General features: G+C 37.9%; 1 protein-coding gene across 6 annotated transcripts in view; it reads right to left on the bottom strand.

Moving 5' to 3' along the window:
• SOX5 (SRY-box transcription factor 5) overlaps nucleotides 1-22,936 on the bottom strand; it is a 908,025-nt gene that overhangs the window by 821,357 nt on the left and 63,732 nt on the right. Inside the window, exon 1 of one of the 6 annotated variants that reach the window (XM_024575368.3) lies at nucleotides 6,411-6,812. The exons of the other annotated variants lie outside the window; for them this stretch is intronic. The gene's annotated coding sequence lies outside the window, so the exon portion shown is untranslated. Of the gene's footprint in view, nucleotides 1-6,410; nucleotides 6,813-22,936 lie in introns of those variants that run through there. 6 annotated transcript variants of the gene reach the window in all.

Raw genomic sequence — 22,936 nt, 5'->3', positions numbered from 1 at the left:
CACCTGACACTATATTCTAGGTACCTTCCTGTGGTACCAAACAGCAAATGCTTCACTCCTCCCCTCCCCAAGGACAAGCTCCCAATCCTAACTGGGCATCAGAATTACCCACGATGCTTCTCAAAAAACTCAGTGTGTAGGCCCCCACACAAAACCGATTAAACCTGTGAGGATGAAGTCCAAGAAATCTAGGATTTTTAAAGCTCCCTGGGTAATCTGACGTCCAGTTTGATGGAGCCACAGCGCTGGTTTTTCCACACGCCTAAAGTAAATGCGTGTTTGCCCCTATTCCCACTGTTACAGTTTTTCTATTACTTTTATATGCCTAGTCTCTCAGTGCTTAAAGTCTTTATGTTTTTCTTGTCTATCATCTGTAGCTTTAGCTGTTTTATTTTTAAATATTTGTATTTCTCTCTCTACACTTCCATTTTCTTGGTCTTTGGGGATTTTAATGATGTTTTCAAAAAAGATGAATTGTTTCTCTATTGAGCTTCAAGTGCCTGGCCTGCTTCTGCCCTAAATTTTGTAATCTCAATTTTTTTTCCTTTATTTCTGCTTTGGTTCCTGATTTACATTTTGGGGTTCTCCTCTTGGCCTCTCCCTTTTTATGGCTTGTTATTTCCAGATTCAGCTTCTCCCCCTTGTGCACTCAAGTTCTGGGTTCACAACTTTGTGATGCTTTTTATTTAACTCCTGCCTTTAGAGCTTCAATTGTGTACAAAAACACAGAAAGAACCACTTTCTCTGATGCCCCAAGTTAGCGCATCATGAAAACGTTAAACAAATAAAACAAAACAAAACAAAAATCCCCAGGCCCAAGCAGCCTATGAATAGTTATCTATTCTCGGTGGAATGAAGAAATCTGGTTTTACTTTGTAAAGCTCAGTTTATGGATGCTCAATACACTATACGAAGCTTTAAATTACAATCCTGGGTATCCACAGGGGAGACGAATGCTGCGTACCAAAAATCTTTTTTCTCCGTCAAGCTAACTGATTACAATTGGAGTTTCCTCAAATGAGCTTGTTTGATAATTTGTCTCATTACTACTGAAAAGGAAATGGAAATCAAGGACTTGAGGGCAGGAAGCTGTAAGCAAATATGATCAAAGGTGATTTTGTATGAGATGTTGATTTAGTGCAAAATGATAAAAAAAATAAAAGATTGGTGTCATATCAAATCATAGATATAATAAACATTTAAACTATTAATTAGGCTAGCATACACTAATATTATAAGCCTTACAAAATAACTGTCCATAAATAAGCTTAAAGCATTAAATACAGATGTCTTTAAATGTAAAACAAAGTACAGATGATGTAGAAACCAACACTGAGTGCCATTTATGACTTTCCTACTAATTCTAGGTTTAGGCTCTTCTTTGAATTTGATTGCCCAATTACCCACATCTATATTATATCATCTCTAAGCATCATTAAAACATCAGCTTCAATCTTGTGGGAAGGACGTAAACAAAGGCCAGTTGGCTAAAGATAGATTATTGCTGACACATCCACAATAAGGGAGGTAACTAGGAGTAATGAGTATAATCACGAGAAGTAAATTTAGGCTAAATACCAAGAAAGAATGTTCAACAGTGAGGACAGATTAAGCAGGAACCTTCCAAGATAAGTGATAAAGAGACACACTTACATCCATTTAGAATAGCTTTTCACTCAAAGGGGTGTTTGATAAAAGAGTTCCAACAGTAAGAGAGCTAGAAATGGGAAAACACTTATTCTCTTGGAAAAATTAAACATAAAGAAATAGGTTGGTGATCTCCTCACAAAAAAAAAAAAAATAAAAGAAGAAAGAAATAGGAAAACATGCTTTTTCAAAATAAATGACTGTGACAAGAATTAGGAAACAGTGTCATGGAAAGCACCCAGAGTCACAACGATCTGAAGTCAAATCTCACCTGTCACTTAATGGGTGAATAAACTTCAGCAAGACATTTGAACTTGCCAAGCCTCTGTTTCCACAACTGCAAAGGAATGTAACAAAGCCTGGTTTGCAGAGTGACTGCAGAGTTTAAACATGATAATATATAAATGAATCTAAGTGTTAATTACTTACTGAGCACAGAATACTGCCTGGGATGCTGTTACCATTAAATAAATGGTAGCTGTTATTACTAGATTTTTAACTCTAATCTAAATAACATTAGTGAGGCATTTTGATCCATGACCATCTACAAATAAGAATATTTTTTTCTTCAAAGCAGTCAATCAAAACTCAAGTTTCATAGCTGTTTTACAAATGATCTGGGGCATGTGTTTTAAATCCAAAGGTTTCCTAGACATCTAGCAAGTCGGGTTAAAGTAGGTGCTCCTATTTTAATGCAATTCAGAGTCTGCACACACCCAGAGAGCCGGGTCTTTTGTTCCTGACACCCCTGTCAGACTCTTCTTTTCTCTTTAATGTGAAAAATTATGAATTTTAAACTTCAGTTAACCAAAATGTAAAAGAGAGCTGGGTTATTCTGGTCAATTACATGTTACTTTTATTTGCTTTCCCTGACTACCTAACTAGAAATCCTCAATATAGAAGATTATATTAGTGCATATCATTATGGCTTTCTGCCTTAGAAGTAGCATATCATGAACGTATTTTCATCTTTGAGAGAGACTCTTACAATACACCCATCATCATTATTCTGAACATTGATTATCAAGGTAAAGTGCTGAGGATGTTAAAGATGAGATTGAGCTATGTCATATCAACCCATGTTCCTGAAATTGTTTTATAATAAACAAAGACCTGGAATCTGCTTGTTTCTTCTAAATGTTAAATGGGGCTGGGGGTGTGGTACACAGGAGGCTGCCAATTTAAGATGTTTCTAGAGTTCTGATAAGTTGTAACTTAATAAAAAGACATGTTAGTATGTGTTACTAATGAAATAAATAAGCATACTTTGTACTCCTGCTTATAAAATCATAAACAAACCAATTAGATGAAAATGGTGTAGCTTTCTAGCTTTCACACATCAGTTATATTAAGTTATCAAAAAAGTTTTTCAATAAGTTTATGCACTTTTAATAAGCAACAGCATTAATCAGTGAAAAACAAGGACTCTGATGCATTCAGAGCCTATAGATCTAAACCAGACAAAACAAAGCCTCATAAATGTGTTTGTTCATTAATTTTTAAAAAGCCAGACTTTGAGTCGTTATCTTGTCAACCGGCACCAAACCATACTCAATTTAGTGCAACTACAAAGTGGAACCCATAGTCTACAATGGCAAGGTTTTTGATCACACTAATTAACAGCCATTTTGTTTAAAATAAACAGATACGAGTCTAATTGCCTTTTTTACATAAGAAAGAGAAGATCTTAAAAGTAAAAACATGCAAAAGAAAAGATCAGACAAACACCACTCAGACGGATCAGCAAAGTGTGTGTGAAAGGAACCCAGAGGAAGCCGGGGCTGTTCTTTGGATTGACGGTGCACTGGAGCAGAGAGAATCAGTCTCTCAAAGGTTAAAGGGAATCCAGAGGCGCACGGCCTGAAACTACCCCTCGTTTCATCTTTCCCCTCACAAAAGACTGCACCTTAGTTTAGAATGTGGTAATCAGTAACAGGCCTGATAATCCTAATTAGGAGAGAACCTCTAATTATGGACAAATTATTCCTTCTACTCTAGCATACGCTGTCAGGAGAGGACCTGGTGGACTACAAGTTCAAAGACCAGCCCTGACTGGTGTGGCTCAGTGAGTTGGGCCTCGCTCTGCAGACGTCACAGGTTCATTCCTAGTCAGGGCACATGCCCGGGTTGCAGGCCAGGTCCCTGGTTGGGGTGTCCACATCGATGTTTTTCTCCCTCCCTTCCTGTCTTTCTGAAAATCAATTTAAAAATCTTTCTAAAAAAGAAAAATAAGTTCAAAGATCAGTTGCGGACTGGTTCAGGAAATTCCAGATGTTTTAATTAAATTTTATGTTCAAACAAAGGAGACCCTCAATGAGTGGCCTGTGTTTTCTAGGGCCTCCAAATGGTCATTAATGTAAAGATTGTACTTGGAATATATTTTGATTTATACACCAACACATAGGTTTGTGGGCATGTTGAAATTTTCACCTCCCTGGCCTGGAAAAGCAATTCCTGGAGACACTCGGAGAAGGTTTCAGTTGCCAGAGCCATCAATAAGAACATTATCAGATATCGGATACACTGCCTTATTTTAATTAAGAAATAATGTGCTAATTAAGTATTACTATATGCACACATATATAATGCTGTATGTAATAAAAGCCATGAACAAAATAAACATAATTTTAAAACAATACCTACTGAGTCACCTATAGTGAGCCATTTTAACGCAGAACCAGTATAATAGGCCTGTCACTCATCCTGCAGTCCATACTACCAATGAGTATATGAAATAATTTGTAAGTCCTTATATATGATTTTAACCTCTGCAAAGAATATTACCCCTGTGGTTACTCACGGAATATTGACAACTCTAAAAACATTCACCTTCCTATGTATCTTTACATTTCCTGTTCTAGAATAGTACCACCACACAGAGAAGGTCTTTCTAAAGTGTCTGGAAGAACCACTTTTTAAAACTAAGTAAATGTCATCAGCATACATTATTACCTGCATTCCTAATAGGATTGAAGCTAAAACCAATATTGTGCTTATGTTTAACGATGGACTCTCCAGAAGGGGAAATAAAAAGGGGGAAAAAAAAAAGCCCTGACTGGTAGCATTTCCAAATTTCATGGTGAAACATCCCTGATGGCCAATTTCAAGCCACCTCCCCACCACGGAGTCAGTGCACTGAGGGCTGGGAAGACATGCGCACGGGGGCTCTCTCAGGCCTGCCTGCTGGAGCCGGGGCTGTCACACCCCTAGCTGGGCTCGGAAACCCTTTGGAAGTACAGCAGCAAGTCCCCCAAAGAGGGTTTAAGTTGACTCTGGTGTTTTCCATGATCTATCTCTGTGGAACTCCACTAGTTAAATTTAAAATATTTACACCTGTTGTCTTCAGATCTCATAAAACCTAGGTAGGGAGTGAGTATAGGTGTGAGACAGCCTCTCAGGAGGGATTAGAGCTGGCCCTCAGTCAGAGGATTCTGCAAAGGTCTAGCCCCTCTAGTCCTTCTTGACTATCCTAATGTATTTTCCAGTATCTGAGATTTAAAGGCAGATTTGTAACCTAAAAGGAAATTAGGTGATTATTATGCTAATTGATCAAGTTGTTTTGCATATCTGATTGCTGTTTGTGGATATATAAAAATATGAAAAGCAAACAATGCTCAGAAAACTAGAAAATCATTTGTATGATTAAAATCTTGGTTAATGAATAATATGTCTTATAAAAGTGACCACTTTATAGCATACCAAACTCCTAAAGAAACACAAACATGTCTTATTTGTATAAAGAATGCTATAAATTATTGTCATCTAAGGGACTAAATGACTAGAAGACATCAAGCAGATTTAAGAAAAAAAATTATCAGATTTGAAGAATCATTTTTATTTGAAATAAAACGAGATTTTATACATATTTTGTTACATGAATAATGATACTGCATATGTCTACCTAATTTTGGCTTAAATGATTGGTTTAACAAGATTGATTAGACAGGACCCTTCTAAAATGGTTTCTCCAAGAAAAATAACGACTTACAAACCAGGAAAGTCGATTGCCTATATTTGGTGCCTTAAAATCATGTTTAAATAACTCCATCTGGATGACACACCTATTGTAATGGCACTTTAAGTCTCGATGTCTATCATGGAGAATTTGATCTTAAGAAAATTTAGAGGACTACTATATCACAGTTTAAGTGGTCTTAGATAAGTTTATTATGGAAATTAATCACGATAATTCTGTATGGACGAATTATACTGCCATGTGCTTTACTCTATATCTACATTTTTTTTAATTCTACAATTCATTTGAAATATGAAGTAGTAAAATTCAAAAAACTATCAAGTTAATAATGTTTAGATCATTTGTGTGAAAGCACATTAAAATGTAGTATATTAAACGTACAGGAAAACAGAACTTTGGCCAGAGCCTCTCCCGTGGGAAGGAAAGGGCCCTGCGGGTAGGGCCCGGCAGGGCGCCCAGCACCTCGCAGGAAGTAAGCACACCAGAATGTGAGCTGAGCTGAAGGTGGGCGTGATGAGCGTGACGTGGAAAGGAACCAGAGGCACGGAACAGACTGGAGGACCAGTGCTGTCACTTCTTGCTTTCTTGGCTCTGGCCATCCTATGCATTATCAGTGTACTGGAACAATGAGTACCTGGCAGGAGACACGCTCCATTTCAGATTGGACAAAAAGAATGAATTTTTATGAGAGTCCACAGGTTAATTCTAAGCATTAATTAGAAGCAGAAGGGAAAATTTTACAGTCAACTCCCTGGAAAGACAGCCTAACGTGTGCTCAGCGGGTTACCTGTGTAGGCTGAGGCCCACCGTCCCTTCACGAACTGCTTGTTGCCGGTTTGCAGAGAGGGGTACAGCATCCAAAACTACGGCAGAAACAAGATTTTGACAGAGCCCTGTTATGTCTGTTGAATCTAATGGTGAAAAACCAGGGTTTGGATTTTGTATATCTTTGGTTTTCTTTTCCCCATTTTTCGAATCCATTTTTATTGTGTTTTTTTAACAGCATCTGTTCAAGACAGATTAGAAATTTAAAAGTAAAATAAAATAAAAAGCTGGTCCTCGTCACAGGTAGTTTGCAAAGCACCAGTGTGGACTGCAGTGCTATGCTGAAGAATTCGACTGGCACCACGCATAGATATTCTAAGGTGGCCAATTTGGGGTCAACCATCAAAGCTGGACAACATAAAACAAAAGAGACTTTTAACAATGAAAACTAACCAACAGTTAGAAATGGCTGACCTAAAATGCGGTGAACTGACCATGTTGTAATAGTTCAAGAGGAAGGTGGAAGAATGGAAGAGGAGGTGGCCCCTCCTCCATCCTGGCTGGTACAGCTCTCTGCTTCCCTTTCTCAGTTATCATACTGCACTGCAGGCCTCTCTGTAGACTGGGACACATGCCTCTCTGTGGACCAGCCTCCCCCATTAGACTGAGATGCAGGCCTTTCTGTGGACCAGCCTCCCCCATTAGACTGGGACACATGCCTCTCTGTGGACCAGCCTTCCCCATTAGACTGGGATGCAGGCCTTTCTGTGGACCAGCCTCCCCCATTAGACTGGGATGCAGGGCTTTCTGTGGACTAGCCTCTTCCACTAGGCTGGGACCACCTTGAGGGCAAGGACATGTTTAATTAATCTTTGGTCTCTGAAAACAATGGAGGCTCTTAAGGTTTACTGCAAAAATAAATCTCTGACATCAAGATCAAACACAACGATATTGGAGCCTACCTACTCTGGGATTCTGGGATTCTGGGATTGATGAGAATGAGAATTCCAATCTGAAGAAAATTTCTTGACACATTTCAAAAATAAGGGTAACTATTCCAAAATTAAAGAGTTAACAGCCTCCCAATACCATTTCTATTTACATATTCATACTTAAGTTCTAGGATGAAAATTTAAATATTTTTATATATTGCTGCATTTAGTGAAAGAATTTTATAAACCACATACAATCACAATTTCACCAATTTAACGTTGAAAATGACCACTGTTCAGTTTTTAGAAACATTTAATGCACTGGATATGAAGGACACATTGAAAAGATAAAATTCTTCACTACTGTATGTGAACGGCAATCTCAGTTTAATTATAAGGAACTACTTTTAAAGAAATAGACAAATTCCTTCAGTTCTCTGGGTTTCAGATTCTCTTTGGAGTGATAAAAAATATTGTCATAACTTCTGTCAAATACTACTGTAAATTAAAGAGCTTGCTAAATATTATTTATTATTATATATTTTTATTTACACCATATTTAAATATAAATATTAATTATTTAGATTCTAATTATTCAGTACAGTTGTCTTTTTCTTGAAGCTTACTAATACAAACAAACAAAAGAAGCTAAATAAAGTTGTCTTTAATGGAAGCTACAAGTTAGTATAATACCTTGCCTAAAAATCACTTACTTTATTAACTTAAAGTGATGTATTAATAGGTAAAAAAATAAACAGCAAAACTTCCCAAAAAGAAACACAACATTCTGAAAATAAATATGATCAAACATTTTTTTAAAAAGGTGTCCAATACCTAGGAAATCCAGAATTAAGCACGATTTCTTTTGTTATACCCCAAATAATGTGCCTGGTAGTATATTAAAAGAGCTTTTAAAATTACTACTGAAATGCTAGAAATAATCTCAATTTTTTTCCTTTTTTACCTGTCTTATCATAAAACCTTACCACTGTTTAAACATAGTTTATTGTATCTGATATTAAAATCCCAAGTTCATAAAGGATCAGATTTCCATTTATCCATCAAGATAATGGAAGAACATATCTACAGTTTCCTCTTTGTACTTCTCTCATTTTATTTTCTTGAAAGAAAGAAACAAAAGTGCTCTCCTATTACACTGCAACTCAATAGCTTTATCAGAACACTGCAATATTCACCTTCTATCCACAAATTTCATAGTCTATAAAAGGAACTGTATTCCTTCCCACCTACTTAAAGGAAGACCTCTCCGCTGACATGACCCCGATGGAAGCCAATACCTCAAGCTCAATAAAGTCTAAATGGAGCTCACTACCTTTTCTATTCCTGGTCAGTCTGCTCCATGTCCTGTGTTCCCTACTCCCGTTAATCACAGCATCATCTTCTTAGTTACCTGAAACTAAAAATCTTAGAGTATAATCTGTCCATCCTCTTACTATTTTCCCTACCAATAGTATAAATGGATCTCTCCTTTACTCTATCCAAGCTGCACTTCTCACTGTTCCCATTAAGCACCTGATGTCTTAACTCTGAGTCTTCATTTCTGTTATTCACTCTACCTGAAATGCCATTTCTCTGCACAGAGACCATCTAAATTCCATGCATTCTTCAATGTACAAGTCAAATGCCAACCCCTCCTAACTTTCCTTGATCACCCCTCCCATCTCCCACTGCTGCCCCTTGGAAATAGGCAGCACACATTAATCTCTCTTATTGTGTCACTTTCTGCATATTTGTTTTATACATGTTTAGCTCCCAGGCTAGAATATATGCTAACATCTAATAAGTGTTTACTATGCCACTCACTAGCTAAGTACTTTGTGCATATATATATATATATATAGTATCATTTACTATTTGTAATCACCCTTTTACAGTTGAGAAAAATAAGCTAATGTGTAATATATCTCCAACTCTGAAGTGCTTATGACAATATTTGCACATATTATGGTTTCAATTAAAAATATATTAAAGGACACCCTGACCGGTGTGGCTCAGTCAGTTGGAACATTGTCCCATAGACCAAAGGGTCGTGGGTTCGATTCCCTGTCAGGGCACATACGCTGGCTGTGGGTTCTATCCTTATTTGGGATGCATAGAAGAAGGCAACCAATCGATATTTATCTCTCACATTAATGTATCTCCCTCTCTCTCTCTCTCTCACAATCTCTCTCTCTCTTGCTCTCTTACCCTTTTCTTCCTTGCTCTTTGAAAGCAGTAAAAAAAAAGTCCTCATGTGAGAATAAAAATAATTAAAGATATATTAAATGAAAAGGGAATTCTATAAAGATTTTACATTGGGAAGTATCTAAGGGATATCCAGATACTTATTCAATTTTGTGTATATTTACGTATCATGAGATCACCTAATATGAGATAGGTGTTGGAGAATTCATGACGAAATATAGTAACTAATGCTTACTGAATACCTACCACAGGCAGAATTCTAAGAACTTGACCAAGGCTAACTCACTTCATTCTGAGAGAGAAACCATTCCCATTTTCAGAAGCACATAACTGAGGTACAAAGACAAAACAAACCAGCTGACTTGCCCAAGTTCCCACAGCTAGCTAGGATCAAAGGAAGAATCCGGACTGAGGCGGCCTGGGCCCAGACCCTGCAGGCTAAGCTATGGCGCCACACTGTCTCGACACTGGGCTTCCGCATGCCGGCAAGGACCTCTGTACCTTCCGGATTATTTGCTAGTATGAGATGATTTACCTAAATTCAGAAATATTTTTAAATGAATTCTTTAAAATACCTTTTGGTAAACCTGTCTAATGTGAACTGGAAGAACTCTACATTATTCGTAATCATAGTAGTTAATATAGTCATCAAAAGCCTTATAGGTTGAGAGATTTTAAGTAGAATCACAAAGCACGTGAACAGAAGAACTATCTTTACCTTCAGACATTAGGAGAAAATTGCCACTCCCCTCAGTATCCACCCCACCCAGCACTTCTCAACAGCAACAACTCCTACGACAAGCAGCAGCAGCGAGCACTGCGGTTTATGCATGGGTAAACTGCACGCTCACATGCTGAGAAAGATTCCCATATGGGGAAAGAAGGAACATAAACAAAAGAAATATGCCAGCACAGGAACAGAAATTGTCCTTAAGTGACAGTTTCTCCTGACACAGAATGAAAGATAAGTATAACTCCCCAGAGAAGAGAACGGGGAAATCAGGACAGCGTGCGTTTGGCGATGGTAGCATATTATGAACAATTTTACTCATAGATGTTTCAGTCTTTGAAATGCTTACCAGAAATGACATCCCCCCCACTATTACTATTATACATATCAATAAACACCAGAGTAAAGATGTTAAGTAATCCTCCACCCATGCATGGGGAATGATAGATCGCCTAAGAAATAAAAATCTTCACATTTTTCTCACTGAAATTCAATTTCAGTACATATTACCCTTTTACAAATAGCATATTTATGAACAAGTTTATCCAAGAAGTAGACATTCTAATGTTTTCCTTCTATTTATGTTTCATAATAAGTTTTCATTCTTGTGATTCTATTTTATGATACTACTTATAAATTTGTGCAAAATGTATCTTTAGAAGACCACAGAGAAGAGAGGAACCAAGTAAATGCAGATTACTGATACATTATGTATGCACACTTGAAAATTTACAGTAAGAGTACTGTAAATAAAATGTTGCTCTAAATTATCACATTGATACAATGTTACTTCTGTCAGTATTATTCTTTAGTAGAAACCAATTTTGGATTTTCATGTTACTTAATGTGTATGTATGTAAATATATAAATATACAGACATATATATAAATAAACATATAAATAAACATATTTACCCACCATCTCCTCACCAGTGTAGCAGCTAGAGTGAAAATACAGAGAACCACAGTGAAAATGCAGTTAAAACATTGTTTAGGACAGCTCAAGGTCAGTTGCAATGATACTTATTTCCTCATTTTACTGACTAATGAGAGACATTTTAGATAGATTCCTCATTTTCCCTTTAAAAAGCATCAGACTTTTCTAATCTTCAAAAATAAAACTGTAGAAGATAATGCTTCTTTTTCTTTTATACAAAGCAAAACAAAACAAAAGAGAATAACATGTAGAATTTTCCTGGACCATGAAAACATTAGGTGAATTAACTTAGCTCTACAGCAATTTTCTCTTTCAGTGAAAGTTCTTTGGGGCATCTCTGACTCACTCACCACAGAAACTAAACCTTGTTTTGGGCATCCCCATTCTTTGTCACTTTAATTTAGTTACTTTAAATACACAATAAGTTTTCCTCACAGATGAGATGCTAATCATGAGAGCACTCTTCTGAGTCAAAACTGAAAAGAAAATGAGTACTTGTGTATTTTACCATCATTGCAGCTTGCTAAAGTAAAGGAGCTCCTTTGTTTCAAGGATGCATGAATGATCATCTACAGTCTCTCAGCCTCTTGTAACGAAGACACCTGCCCACGTAGGACACTTTCCTACCATGTAGTAGCCTCATGGATCAGCACCCAAATCATCCACATGCTCAGTCAGCCACCAGGTGATTTAAAATACTGGCCACAATGAGCTGAACTTGGCTACAAATTGATTTTCTAAGCCTTTTTCATATTTTAAACTCCACACAAAACTCATTTTACAATCACTCTTTTGCATTTTCTTCATTAATGTTCTGTCTCGACACAACACACAAAATCCTCAAAGTGCTTTGCCTAGATTTTTAAAAAATAATTCATTTTTTATGTAAGAAAAGTATGCTGAATCAGGTATGCCTTATGTCACAAAGGCAGAGATTAAGTCTATTTGTATTGTCCATTACATTTCAAGTTTGTACACGCTGCTGACATAAAAGAGCTGCAGGAAACGTATGACTGTTGCAGTGTGTGTGGGTAAACATCATCTTGCCTGTATGAAGTCTTTGGTCTCAACAGCCTTACACTGGAGTAAGTTTTGCTGTTTATCATGCCTCCTACCATCATACTCATTTAATCAAGCTATACATATTTAGTTCCTATAATCTTTTCTCATAAGTCAATCTCTTTAACTCTTTAATCTTTCTTGCCCCTTGACTCTGGCTGTTTCCATTTGGTCTACTAAGATAGTAGCATTTTACAAAACACTTTCCCCTGTTCTTAATTTCAACTCAAAGGATTAAAAAGAGCAAGCACCATGTTCTCTTGACTTAAATGAGTTACAGAAGTAAGATGCCTCATAGGAGATAGTTGCATCACCTTGCCTTTTGCTAGCTGACAATGTTTTAAATCATTAATTAGCAACACTCCATTCCTTGCTTCCTTCTAGGAAAGAATGAATCACAGCAGAGCATCTTCAGACCTTCAGACTGTTGCGGAGCTGTGTGTGCACTTGTGCACACAAGTGCAGGGTGTGGGGGGGGGGTGTGTTGACATACTTACTACTACCACTGAATGCCTTGTAATAAAAGAATCCTCTTAAAGGAATCAAACTACACTGTCCCAGGGGCAATTAACATTTTGCATTCATCATAACAAGTAATCCTTTTCTTCTTTAAAAAATTATTTGTCATAGGATTTCTGAATTTAATTGCTAATGAAAGTTCAGGATCTTTTTTCCAAGTAGATAGCATTCTGTCCATCCAATAATTATAACCATAATTAACATGTATTCTTCTCAACCCATTGTTTTGTATAAGATTAAATCCAAAAAGTTTAAATGAGGGGGTGGAAAAAATAAGCAAGTGATAAAATTAAATGTAAGCCCTTTACTGAAAATAACTTTAAAACCCCATGGAGAAAAAATGCTTTTGTATTCAGAAGGGTGGAAAATTCTGAGAGATAAAAAAAATTAAACCAGATTCAGAAATTGGGATTCAAAGGAGGATTCACAAGATTCTGAGAGATGGAGGAGAGAATAAGAGCTTTTAGGTATTGGGGAAATGGCCTGAAAAGAAAAATCGAGATGGGTTTAAGTAAAATAGCAGAAAGAAGTAGACGCAAGTTATTCAGCAGAACACCAATAATGTATCACTACAGAATGAAGACTGCAAAATGTGGATTCCAAATCCCAACAAATAATAATGAGAACATAGGCCAAACAAATAAATAACATTTGTGGGGTTCTTGGCTTTGAATTGTATGAACAGTTTCCAAGATTTTTCCAGCCCTCATAATCAAAAGTCCAATCTTGGAGGCTATTAAAAATAACTTTACCAGTAGTTCAAATTAGGATCGGAGTAGTTCAGAACTGGCACTAGAAGCACAGAATTGTCCAAACAAACTGTTAGAAAGACTTACAGTGGTGAAGTAGAAATAGCCGACTGGACCAGACAGACTTCGCTGTGACTCTGCCTTTGGCTTTCTATTTGGCAACCATTCTGCAGTTGGTTTTTTCATTTGTAAAATGTATGTAACAAGTGCCCCTCCTGCTTCTTGTTAGTACTAGAAAAAAATGTGTCTAAAAGCACCTATTAAAAATGTCTCACATATAACGGGTGTAAATAATTGGTAACTATTAATGTTAAATACTTTCCCACACTAAGGCTTCCTTGTATGATATGGTTAAATGTTATCACCCCTGCCCTCAACCCTGAAATGCTTGTCTTCCCTCCTCTACCTGTCAAAAACATGAGTCTTTCAAACAGATGCTATATTACATTCATACATAATTCACTACATTTTATACACATCTACTACATGCCTCCTGATACTTTTTTCCCTAAAAGCCCTTTTCATTTTTGTAACTATGTTTTGAGATGCAACTATGTTTTGTAATTATGTTTTGAGATGGTCGATTAACTAATCAACCACATCCCTTTAAATCAATAATGCGAAACTCAAGAATCCCAGGACCTACAGGAGACTTGGAAGCGACCTGGTCCAACCATTGCCAAATGTATGAGTTCCATCTCTAACATCCCAACAGAATTAATACAACTTCTGTGGAATATGTCCAGGAAGTCCACTATGTCTAATGAAAGCCCACTCAAATCTGAAACAGTTTTGCAAAAGGCTTTTCCCTTGACTGAGCCCACACTTGTCTAAGTATACTCATGTTCAAAGGCCTTTTGGATCTGAGCGCCTCTCTTCCCTGTCTCTTCCCCAAGTCTCCTCATTCTGGTTGCTTTCTCCTGTAACTGTTTTTAAGGTATGACTTAAAATTACTTAGAAAATAAAAAATAAGAGTCCTAGAATGTTACAGAGTAGTTTCAGTTCCATCTCAGTATCACAGCTCTTGAACAGAAGCTCAACTTCTGTTAATGCAACCCAACATCACACTACTTTTGGGGGCAGCCCAAACAACGTTAATAATATCACAGTATTAACCCACACTGAGTCCCCCTAAAGCCATTAATCTTTTCCCTTGCAATACAAGGAATCACTTCTTCACTATATCCCTGAGTGCAGGGACTTTACATTGATCCCAGTAGACCTATTCCATCCTGCTGAGATGAGTTGGGACCCTGATACTGTCAACCAATATACTGCTCATTTATTCCAGTCCTGACAGCTCTCCAAATTTGACCAGCCAGCCATCAGGGCGCTCACGGATAGAGTGAATTATACACCATGACCTGAGACACAGCTCTCTGGCAAGACTCTAGAAGTTTTCCCTATTATATGGATTAACGTAATCAGCATTCTTTAGCTCCAATGCCATAGTTTTCAATGTCATTAACAAATTCCTTGCTGATATCTAAATACATTATAGTTAATGTATTCCCTTCATCAACCAAGTCTTTTTTTTTTAATTAAGAAAGGAAACATAAAACATCTTATGATGCTTTGGTTTCCACAGAAAGTAAATTTAAAAAATGGTTATAGCTGCCTGTATGACACCTAGAAAAAAAAAAAAAAAAGCCTAAATGAACTGCCGAGCCACAGGCATTTGTTAAAATCGGAAGTTGATCAAAAAAGCTGATCAAATTTTATCATTGACCAGCCCGGCTCCCTATTCCCCGCCAGTAAGAGAAATCATAAATTATTCCAACAAATCTAGAATTAAAACCAAAAGATTTGTGCCTTGCTCATTGATCTGAAACCAAAATTTAAATTTAAAATATTTTTAGAAAAATCTTTCTTTATAATATTTATATATTTTATAGTTTTATATATATTATATGAATGCTTGTTTACATTTTAACTTTTTAAAACCCAAGCTGCATTCTCTAAATATGATCGATGTTTCTTTTACAAAAATCTAAAGGTCAGTACTACGGACTATAAGTCTGAACAACACAGAGCATTTTATGACTCTTCATTAAAAGGAACACAAAGCAGACTAGAGATCTGAGCGGAGGGGCTCTGCCCTGTTCCACTGTCTAAATACAAGGGAGTTGAGGGGGAGTTCTACCCCCCTCCCAAAAGGCTGAAAGCTGTTTCCTCTTCTTTCCCTGGAATGTCCCCTCCTTCTCTGCCTCCTGAACACCTCATTCCCTGAAGCTTGCCATCCATCCAAGGTGACAACCCTCAGCTCTGTATACATAGATTCCCTCATGTGCACCAAACACAAACTGTCGATTCCAATTTGACACCAATTCTGGTGAGAAAACTATGAGTAAGAAATACTGACTGTATCTCCACTTCCAGCCAAGATGACGGCATAGGTAGATATGCTTTGCATCTTTGCACAACCAAAAGGACAACAACCAATTTAAAAACAAAACAAACAAAAAAAACTGCTAGAAAATCAAACTGTATGGAAGTCTCACAACCAAGGAGTTAAAGAAGAAACATTCATCCAGACTGGTGTGCCACAACAAAGAATACAGCCCAAATGAAAGAAAAGATCAAAACTCTAGAAAAAGAACTAAGTGGCCGGGAGACAGCCAACCTATCAGATGCAGAGTTCAAAACACTGGTCATCAGGGTATTCACAGACATGACTGAGTACGGCCACAAAATAAAGGAAGAACTGAAGCCTATACAAAGTTAAATAAATACAAATATACAGGGAATCAACAGTAAAAGGAAGAAAACTGGGACTCAAATCAGTGATTTGGAAGAGGAAGAAATAAACATTCAACTGGAACAGAATGAAGAAACAAGAATTCAGAAAAATGAGGAGAGACTTAGAAACCTTTGGGACAACTTTAAATGTTCCAACATCCGAATGATAGGGGTGCCAGAAAGAGAAATGGAAGAGCAAGAAATTGAAAACTTACTTGAAAAAATAATGAAGGTAATCTTCTCCAATCTGGTGAAGGAATGAACATGAAAGTCCAGGAAGCTAAGAAAGTCCTAAAGAAGTTGGACCCAAGGAGGAACACACCAAGATACATCATAATTAAATTACTCCAGATTAAAGATATGGACAGAATCTTAAAAGCATCAAAAGAAAAGGAGAGAGTTACCTACAAAGGAGTTCCCATAAGACTATCAGCTGATTTCTCAAAAGAAACCTTGCAGGCAAGAAGGGCCTGGAAAGAAGTATTCAAAGTCATGAAAGGCAAGTACTTACATCCAAGATTACTCTATCCAGCACAGTTGTCATTTAGAATGGAAGAGCAGATAAAGTGCTTCCCAGATAAGGTCAAGTTAAAGCAGTTCATCATCACCAAGCCCTTATTATATGAAATGTTAAAGGGACTTATCTAAGAAAAAGAAGGAAAATCAAAACTATGAACAGTAAAATGACAACAAACTCACAACTCTCAACAACTGAACCTAAAACAAATGCAAAACAAAAACAAAAGCAAACTAAGCAAACAACTAGAACAGGAACAGAATCACAGAAATGGAGATCACATGGAGGGTTGTCAGTGGGGAGAGGGAGGGGAGGGAATGGGGGAAAAGGTACAGGGAATAAGAAGCATAATTGGTAGGTACAAAATAGACAGGCGGGGGTTAAGAATAGTATGGGAAATGGAGAACCCAAAGAACTTATATGAATGACCCATAGACATGAACTAAGGTTGGGGGGGGGGGATGCTGGAGGTATGGGAGGTGCAGGGAAGAGGGTGATAAAGGGGAGAAAAAAAATGGAACAACTGTAATAGCATAATCAATAAAATATACAAAAAAGGAGCACAAAACAAATACATGAAAAGACTGGATTTGCAAGAAAAAGCCAAACATTTCCCTACTATTTCTTTGAATATTTTACATAGACTATTGTGTTAAAGATTTGTATTTATTTTTTGAGGGAGGAACAGGGGGAGAAAGAAAGGGAGAGAAACATCAATGTGTGATTGCCTCTCATACACCCCCTACCAGGGACCTGGTCCACAACCCAGGCATGTGCCCTGACTGGGAATCCAACCAGCAACCCTTTGGCTCACAGACTGGCACTCAGTCCACTGAGCCACACCAGCCAGGGCCCTGTTTCTTCACTTAAAAAAAAAAAAAAGGCAATCTTCTTTAACATTCCATTTAAGACAGGAAGTTACTCCAGAGCAACAAATTTATCTCTGTAATTACTAACATTTTACTTTTAGAGATATTTCTCCCAAGGAAAGACAATAAATATTTAGTTCAGGATCCCATTCCAATAGCTTGTCATCATCACAAATTCTAATGTGTGCTTCACTAAACAAGCAGCGGCCAGGAGATGAACAAACACCTCTGCCCACCAGGTTCACAGTAGCCAGTGTCTTTTACCAGACTTTCAATAGAATTTAGGGTCTGGATGATACTAAGTGCATTCCATATATGGGGCACAGAGGATAACAGGAGTTTGGCTCTTGTCTTTCTGGCGTAGCAGGATCGGGGAACACGTTTATCTCCCAATTACAGCACAGTACAGGAAAATTAAACGAGCATTATTTCCCTGCAGCAAAACTAAAATATTTAGATTGTCAAACTGTCAAAGGAACAGATCTTAAAAAAAGGGAAAAAATGCAGATAATTGAATAATTCATCATGGATCTATTCAATAGTGACTTAAAATGTTTGCTTTTACTTAAGGTTAAAGAAATTCCTCAGCCACTTATCATATAGGTCATGTCCTATTATTTATCTGTTAGGAGTTGCCAAGTTCCCAGATACTACGCATTCCTGCTCAATGTGTTTCAAAAAGATCTATGGTATCAGCCTATCTGTAGTTAGATCTGACTAGAGAATGTTGCACTTGACTTTAAAGATGTTCACTGTTAAATCTTTTATTTTTCCATAAGTAAGAATTGTTAATACTTAAAAATCCTCCTGCACCCCTAGCCCAGTTCTTATCCAGACCCCTTTTAAGTGTGTCCACTCCAAATCATCCATCTAGTCCAGAATGTGGCCTGGGGCATAGAGGGGTAAATACTGGGGTAATATTTACATGGGGTAATTTCCACTTACAGGCGTTATCATAAAATCTCCACAGAATTCAAAAAGTAAAACATCACAAATTAATTTTAATCCATTAAGGATTTCAAGGATCCTGTAGTTTTAAAATATTCTAATAGAAAGTTAAAGCCAAGATGGGATAAGATCCCAGCAAACTCTATTTATTGTGTTTATGTACCATTTGTCTTCTGGGCAAGTAACTAAAGGTCATTTGTTCTCCGTGGCAAGTGTTGAAAATAGTTTACATCGAAGGTCTGACTTAAAGGAACAATGTGAAACTCCTGAGGCCTACAGTGACCTTCGCACACCAACACAGACGTCCAAATCCCTTAAAGAGCGGAGCAGTGACGTTTGCACTCCGATCTCCGGTTCCTTAACTCCCATCTCCTAAATGCCTCTGATGGAGAAATTAGAATCTTTTCCTGCTCGCAGATCTCAGTGTACGTGAAGAACTATCACACCCAGGCATCCAAGTTGAAAGTCAGAGTGAAGAGGGGCACCTTCCCAACCTGTATCTGTCAAATGAGAGGGAAGGTGCTGCTGAGAGAGGCACCTGGTAGAATGTGTTTGTGAGTAGGGGGCGCTTCATTCCCCAGGGGCTTGAGTGGGCTTCTGGGAGGCTGTGCAGTCACCCAACACAAGGCCTGGCAGAAACTCAGCCAAGTCTCCTCAGAGAATGAGGGAAGAGGAATAAAGAGAAACGGAGATGAGGCCTACAATTAAGGTTGCAGGCTACTTCACTTCACAAAAACACCCTCAGGCTTCCAAATGCCTGGGGGCTGTAAGGCATTCTTGCTTCCAAATCTTTCAGTAAAACTCGGAATTGCCAAGTGGTAAAAATATATACATCTGTCCAATTAACATTTACCTATATTCAGGGGACAAGTTAGCCATATCCCTTGCTGTCCCAAAGAGGGGCACCAGGGCGTCTCCTAACAGCAAACAAGGCTCTAGTGGAGATAGAGGGATGTATGTTTTCATTTTCTCTTCCAGATCAGCTGGGGCTTATTTTTCTCCTCGGGCTTTACTATCCACACATCAGGGTTTCTGCCTATGGGGAAACAAAAAAGCCCACACGTACACCTAAAACATTTTCTAACTTTTAATGTGATGCATAAAGACACGTCAATTCGAGTTCGCTCCATACTGCTCACAGAGACAAAGGCAACATTTATGTTGAAGCCCTTACAGCAAACCTCTGTGGGGTTCACGGGTCCTCCTGCCGGCTATGGCAGACTTCGCACATCCAGCAAGCTTCTTTGTCACATTTGGTGGCAAAACAATGGCACAAAACACACACCGCCATGAATAGCAGAGCCCATTTTCTCTATAGTGTGGTTTTCTTCTGGCTATACATTCTATCAACATTCAGGCCAAGAAAAGCACCCAGGACACCTAGAACAGATTCAGGTTTTGGTTTGAACTTGTGTGGAGTTCTTTTTTAAAAAATATTTTATTGTTTATGCTATTACAGTTGTCCCAATGTTTTCCCCTTTGCCCCTGTCCTGGAATTTCACCCAGCAGTTTCCCAAGACTGTTCTTGATATGGGTGATCAACATCAAGGAGAAAAAAAGAGGAAAGATAGATTGCTTTTATAGCACTTGTAGTATCATTTTCCTTTTACTTACTATAAAGTAAATTAGCCGGTCGAACTTTTTTACGAGGCATTTTCTTTAAAGGTGATCATTAGTACTACACAAACAAAATTTTGAAACAGGTATGAAGCCAGTATGTCCCAGTATGGCTCAAACCAGAACAGCTATTTTTTTCCACTTACACAGGAAAACTCAGGGAAAAATTGGTTACATGGGCAACTCACAGTTTCTTTTGGAATGCTTTCATGGAAATTCAGGCTGCATTTGATACACATACCATATTTTTTAATGGTGTTGTGTGGGTGGGTTGGAGGCACATGAGGAGTTCCAAGATCCATATAAATATCCAAAATGGGCATGGAGAAACTCACTCATTTCCTTTTTCATTGTCTATTGCTCATTGACTAACTCACTGGTAGTTTAATACTCTAATATTCCTTTATGCATATTTTGACTTAACCATTATTGGCACCAAGTTTCTAAAATGCATGGCTGAAAATGCTATCATCCCCCTCAAAAAAGTATTTAAAAATAACAAAACACCAAAGGAACTGCTACATTTAAAATAAGAGGTAAGATGAGCTTACCCCTATTCTTTTCAACCCAAGGCCAACCAAGTTGGACAAACAAACCAGCAAGAAATAAACCTAACATCACGCTCGCTCTCTCTGTCTCTCGCTCTCTCTCTCTCTCTCTCTCTCTCTCTCTTTGTGCCAAGGGTGCTGCCTGGGTGGTAGCCATTCATTCTGGCTGTGTGCACTTGGAGTAAAGGGACTAGTTAATGGGGAAATTACAGATGACTCTGTATGGTGGGTTTCATGTTTACATTTGTGGTAAAACCCAAGGCAACTGATCTGTAACCCTGACTTGAATCGAGCCCTTACATGGAAATTTTTCCAGCCTGTGGCAGCACCTAAACAGGCTTTCTGGGAAGGGTGCAAGAACCTACTCTTCATACTGTAGCCTTTGCCAGAGTACTTTATTACACTACTCATAATTGTCCTGAACAGCCCTCCCACACCCATCCCCAAGGCAATGTTCACTAGAATCACATGCTAGTGTAAAAAGATTTTCAGGCAATGCAAATCAATGAGGTTTTGGTTCTGAATTGCAGAAATAATATTTGAATCAAAAAGTGAAGACATACAAAAGTCTTTTGAAGCAAAGTAGTAACCAAAGCACATTAAACTGGCCAATATAGTAACCATAAAGAACAAAGGGATGAAGGAAGAGTGAAGAGGCAAAGGAATGGGTGCATGGAGTTCTGATGAGCACTGGAATCACATTTCAAATCCAAAGCTGTCCACTGCCGTTAACACTCACTCTAAATGTATGTAATGGAACTCAGTCTACCTTCCTTGCACTGTTTTTCCTTGTAGCATGAGGAAATGCTTTGCCTTATTCCTACCATTGTAGGGATTTGCTGTTTCACACTCCATGTAGAATTTTTTTAAGGTAGACTACGAGCTGGCAAGTCACTACATGTTCAGAATGCATTTGCCGAATTAGGAACCCAACATCTTCACTCCAATTAGTTCCTCTGAGGTGATAAAGTATAAACAACTTTGGTTAAAGCAAGAACTACAAGCAGATATACACACTTACCAAATTTTTGGTCATAATGAAATCTTTCAACTCAAACTAATAAAAAGAGGAAGGAGGAACCACCATCTGTCTCCCCTTCGTGTTAGCGTGTGAGCTTCGTACACATCGGGCTGGGCAAAGGGGCTCCACAGTGCACCCTGCAAGGGAGGCGCCAATGAAACTCAACCACCGAGGGAGCTGTGGGTGCTGGGAATGGAAGGTCAAGTAACACAGGAAATAAATGTCTTCTGATTGGTTGTTTAGCCTCATTCTCCCGATTTAAAAGTCCCTGAACAGTTTCACCTCCTTTGGTATGAAGCAAAGATAACATTTTCCCCCAAAAGGAAATAACTTGCCAAAAGGAAAATAAAGTGTCTACTATGGTGCCTCTATCTCAGGAAGTTTCAGCAAACCAAACACTTGCAAAAAAAGTGAAGGACAGGTTCTAGGCCACAGGGTACAAGACCAGTAATGTTCCTGAAATGATGAAAAGTAATCATTTTATAGTCTTTGGTGAAGTTGCTTTGAAAAGTCAGTGATTCAGTCCCCTCAAGTATTAATAGAAACAGAGAGCCAGAGTTATAATAAACACTTAAGGCTGTCTTGTCACTGGCAAGTGATGCTGAACAATGTCACCATAACTGAATGCTTTCTGGAGTCTACAAGTAATACTTATGGACTTTGTTCTTGATACTTCTGATGAAAATTGGTCTTTTATGAGAGAAAAGGCTGTAAAATAGTTTACATGTCTTGCTCTACAGAAGGTCTCAGGAATTAGGTTTAAGACATGAAGTTTTATGTGCATATTAAAAATTGTTTTAAGATAGAATGCACTGAAATAAATTCAAATATATATGAGTGCTATTCAAGCATTTTGATGACTTCTTTCCCTATTTCTACTTCATTAAGTAAAATATTTTAATTGTCATGAGCAAAACTGATAATATAACATGGTCTTTCCCATGGTTAATCCCTTTTCCACTTTACAAGTTGATTTTCCAGACAGGCACGGTGTCCTGAAGGAATTCCACCTCTTGTTAGAGTTCCTTGCTTGGACTTTGTGAGCCTTGCCTAGCCTACAGCTTCCAATAAGTGACACCCTTCTTCACACTATGGGGTTTTATTTCTGTGTGGGGGGGGTCTATTATCATTTTCTTCTAATGAGAAGGCTTGAAATCCC

The sequence above is a fragment of the Desmodus rotundus genome, chromosome 3, assembly GCF_022682495.2.
Source record: "Desmodus rotundus isolate HL8 chromosome 3, HLdesRot8A.1, whole genome shotgun sequence".
NCBI classification, from domain to species: Eukaryota; Metazoa; Chordata; class Mammalia; order Chiroptera; family Phyllostomidae; genus Desmodus; species Desmodus rotundus.
Note: the sequence above shows the minus strand (reverse complement) of the source record. Positions and strands in the feature narration are given on the sequence as shown.